Consider the following 4,359-nt stretch of genomic DNA (forward strand, 5'->3'; position numbering starts at 1 on the left):
AAAAAAAAATTTTTTTTAATAGAGATTGGGTCTCGCTATGTTTCCCACGCTGGTCTCCAACTCCTGCACTCAAATGATCCACTCTCCTTGGCCTCCCAAAGTGCTAGGATTGCAGGTATGAGCCACCGTGCCCAGTCTCATTCATTATTTCAATCAGCAGATCTTTACTGACAACCTGAGGGCTCTGTCAATTCCTATGAAGGTAAAGGAGAATAAAACAGACGTAGACCCTGACTTCAAAAGCCCCGTCTAACAGGGGAACAGATGAGAAAACAGGCAACTGCACCGGGGCCGAAACACCAGTTCAGAGTCCAGGTCTGCCTGTTACCAGCTCAGGAACTTCAGGCAAGTGACTGACCCTCTCTGTGCCTCAGTTTCCTTCCATGTACAATGTATAATAGTAGTTCCTGTCTCATGGGTTGTTTTGAAGGTGTAAGTAGAGCACTTAGGACAGTGACCACACACTGTAAAAGGAAGCACTAAGTGAGAGTTGGATAAATACGGAAAGACCGTGGTAAATGCTAACCATAAGGACCACCAGGGATGTGGGAGTGTAACAGCAGTGCCTGACCCTCCTCGAGGAGTCCAGGGAGCTGCCCGGCCAGGCCTGGGCATCATCGTGCTGTAAGAAGCTTCCAGACCCGGGTTCACTTGAGTGGCCGCTGCCGCCTCCCTGGGCCCGGGGCCTCCGCTGTCCACCCGGTGCATGTGAAGCACATCAGGCTGCTGCCCCAGGCCCTCGGCTTGTCACTTCCTGTCCGGGTTATGCTGACAAAGACTGCGGTGTCACCAGGGCCCGGAGGAAGCTGCCCCAGCATGCTAGAGATTTCACAAGCGATTAGGTATTTCTGCTCATCCACACCCTGATTTCTTCTCAGCACATCACCCTTTCTCAGCCCCCAATGCCTCAGGCCAGGGCCAATTGGTGGGCGGGAAGGGCCCTGACAGATGAAGATGACGGGGTGTGGGAGGCTGCTGTGTCCTTCTGGAAGGACGGCAGGGGAGGTGACTGTGAGGTGGGCTGGGACAAGGGGGTTCGGGCCACACTCCCTTCTTGGGGCTTGCCCTCAGGGACACAAGGTGTGGGGAGCAGAAGTGCCACCTCTGGGTGGGGGTCTTGGAAGCAGGGAAATTTGAATCTAGGTTTCTATGATGCCCCAGGAGTACAGACACAACGTTCACTCGATGATTCTCTTCTTCCCTTGAAGGATTCTGTTACGGAAGCAGGAGCGGGGAGAGCCACAGTGATGCCATTTTAAATTCGGCTCCATCTCGACACAAACAGGCACATTCTTTGCCGGTCGTGACTCAGGGTCATAAGATAATTACATCTACGAAGAACACAGCCTGAAGATGCCGCAAGGACATGCTCCTACAACAGCAGAAAGTCCAGATGTCCCAATACCCATAACAATATACGCTTTCAAAAAATTATGGTTATGCTTTGATGTACTCACTCACGAAGATGTCAAGGATAGCTTTCTTAAATCAATAGCATAATCATTGTTGTCATGCTGTCAGCCCAGCCACACGTAGGCACAGCTTAGGTTAGTCTTTACACAGATAAGACCCCTATATAAGAGAAACTTAAGGACGGGGCGGTCCTCTGCTTGCTTTCTGAGAATGCTCAAGGGTTTTTTTTTTTTTTTTTTTTTTTTTGAAGCAACGTCTCACTCTGTTGCCCAGGCTGGAGTGCAGTGGCACAATCTCGGTTCACTGCAACCTCTGCCTCCCAGGTTCAAGTGATTCTCCTGCCTCAGCTTCCTGAGTAGCTGGGATTACAAGCACGAGCCACTAGCCTGGCTAATTTTTGTATTTTTAGTAGAAACGGGGTCTCGCCATGTTGGCCAGGCTTGTCTTGAACTCCTGACCTCAAGTGATCCTCCTGCCTCAGCCTCCCAAAGTTCTACGATTACAGGTGTGAGCCACTGTGCCAGGCCGGGAATGGAGTTTTAATAAACTTGCTTCTTTCATTGCACTCTGTGACTTGCCTTGAATTCCTTCCTGTGCGAGATCCAAGAACCCTCTCTTAGGGTCTGGATCAAGACCCCTTTTCCATTATAGTCACAATTTCACTTCCTGACTTCCTCCTGCTTCTAGAACGATGAATATGGAGTGCAGATGCTCCTCTTGAGGGACTGGACATGTGGTCGGGAGACCTGCAGCCAGGGCGGCACAGGGACTGGCAGCCCATGAACCCGAGTGCCAGACGGGTTCCATCATGCCTAGATGCCTAGGACATCTCTGGCCACTGAGGCCTTGGGTCAGTGACTTTGGCCCCTAGGCAGGGTCCCCTGCAGAGTAGGGGCCTCCAGCTGCTGACAACGCAGGCAGACCAGAACCTGGAGCCAAGGAGACAGCTGGACCCCAGAGCCTCTTGGGAGACTAAGGACAGGACATCCCAGCCCAGCAGGACCTGGGCACCTCTGGGCTCTCTCTGTAACCACCAGGGAGCCCTCACTCTCAGAACTTTGTCTCTAGGACCTTGTCTTCACATTTCTCCATCATCGGCCCTTTCTCTAGGACCTTGCTCACTGTCTTCCGAGTCCTGGGTAATGTCAGTTCCAGGCAGAAGGAGAAAATGCCCCAGGCTGGCCGTGCCCAGGAGGATGTGGTCGGTGATAAGAGGGAGCGGGGTGAAATGTTCTTTAGGGGTCCTCAGATCTTCAGAACCGGAGGTGAGCTTATATCTGACCCACTCCCCAGCCGCTGTCCTGAAAGGAGGGTGGGCGCCTTCTCCAAATGCCCCATCCTGGAGGGGAGACTGGTGGTGCCCGTTTCACACTCCAGTGACCAGTACTCCCCTAATTCTTCCCTGGAAGGACAATAACTGTCACACTTCGTGCTTCAGCTTCCCTGGCCTGGGGATACCAGCCACAGCAGCAGCACCCTAGTCTCAGGAGAGGATTTCCACCCCCAGGGATGTTGAGTCTCCCTTGGTGCCCACACAGCAGGGTCCCTGGCGGAGGCTACGGCCCCTAAGCCAGTAAATGACAAAACAGCTCTAAGAGGCTCTGAGGCACCAGCACCAGGCAGGGCCAGGCCTGCGTTTCCTTCAGGGCACACGTTGAAAAGGTGACCCAGGGACACAATCGCAGCATCAACAACTGCCTTGCAGGGCGTAAGGGCTGAGACGCTGGGACCGTGGTGGGAGCTCACAGCACAGACACTTGGCCAGGCAGCCACATTCAGACCCCAGCTCTGCCACTCACTGGCTTGCCTCAGTTTTCTCATCTGTAAAATGGGAACATTGGACTGATGGCATAGTGTGTGAGGATGAAGTGAGGCCACATCAGAAAAGCACTTAGGGGAGTGCCCAGCCACAAAGAAAGTGCCATGTGTATGCTTAATCAACTCATATCTGTTCCGGGGCTCCCAAATCCTCTAGGCCACGATAGCCCAAGAACAAGACGTAGTCACAAAATAACGCATCCCTGACCCAGCAAGTGATCCTTGTCTTGCCTCAGAGCAGCGTTTTCCAAACCTGTGTCATTTACAGATCTTTCTGACTTCTGCCACATCTCAGATCACATGGACTATTATCTAATTCATGGTTTTCTCTCAGTGAACTGACTTCTAAATTATTTATGTGCCCCAGAATGTCTACAGCAACGACCATAACTGGAAAACCAGGATCACTCGCCACAAATAGAAGAAAACTGTAAAAATATCCTGCTGTGCAAATGAAACAAATGTGACAGTTCTGGCTGGGTGTCTTCGCCTGCCAAGGGTGCCGAACTGAGGCCAGCGTTCTCTTTGTTTTTAAGAATAAGGCATTACTAGCCTCAGGAGGCAGATTCTCCTGCTCAAGTGACTTAAGGGGACTGAAAGAAAATTGCAAAGGGGGCCAGCCACGATGGCTCACACCTGTAATCGCAGCACTTTGGGAGGCCGAAGTGGGAGGATTGCTTGAGCCCAGGAGTTCAAGACCAGCCTGGGCAACATAGCAAGGCCTAATCATGAAAGAAGGAAAGAAGGAAGGAAGGAAGGAAGGAAGGGAGGGAGGGAGGGAAAAAGAAAAGAAAGAAAGAAGGAAGGAAAGAAAGAAGGAAGGAAAGAAAGAAAGAAAGAAAGAAAGAAAGAAAGAAAGAAAGAAAGAAAGAAAGAAAGAAAGAAAGAAAGAAAGAAAGGAAGGAAGGAAGAAAGAAAGAGAAAGAAAGAAAGGAAGAATTGAAAAGGGACTAAGCATCCTAGTGTGTGAAGGCACATTGAACTCCCTTTCTGCTGCTGTGTGGAGGATCCCTGCCCCACAGGGCTATGTGCCCCCACCTTGGGGAACCCAGTCTGGCAGTAAAGAACATTTGCTGAGCCCACTGCAGCCAGGCCCTGGGTCAGACCAGACCTCACCTGATGAGGGCA

This window comes from Colobus angolensis, unplaced genomic scaffold (assembly GCF_000951035.1).
Source record: "Colobus angolensis palliatus isolate OR3802 unplaced genomic scaffold, Cang.pa_1.0 Scaffold21, whole genome shotgun sequence".
NCBI lineage: Eukaryota > Metazoa > Chordata > Mammalia > Primates > Cercopithecidae > Colobus > Colobus angolensis.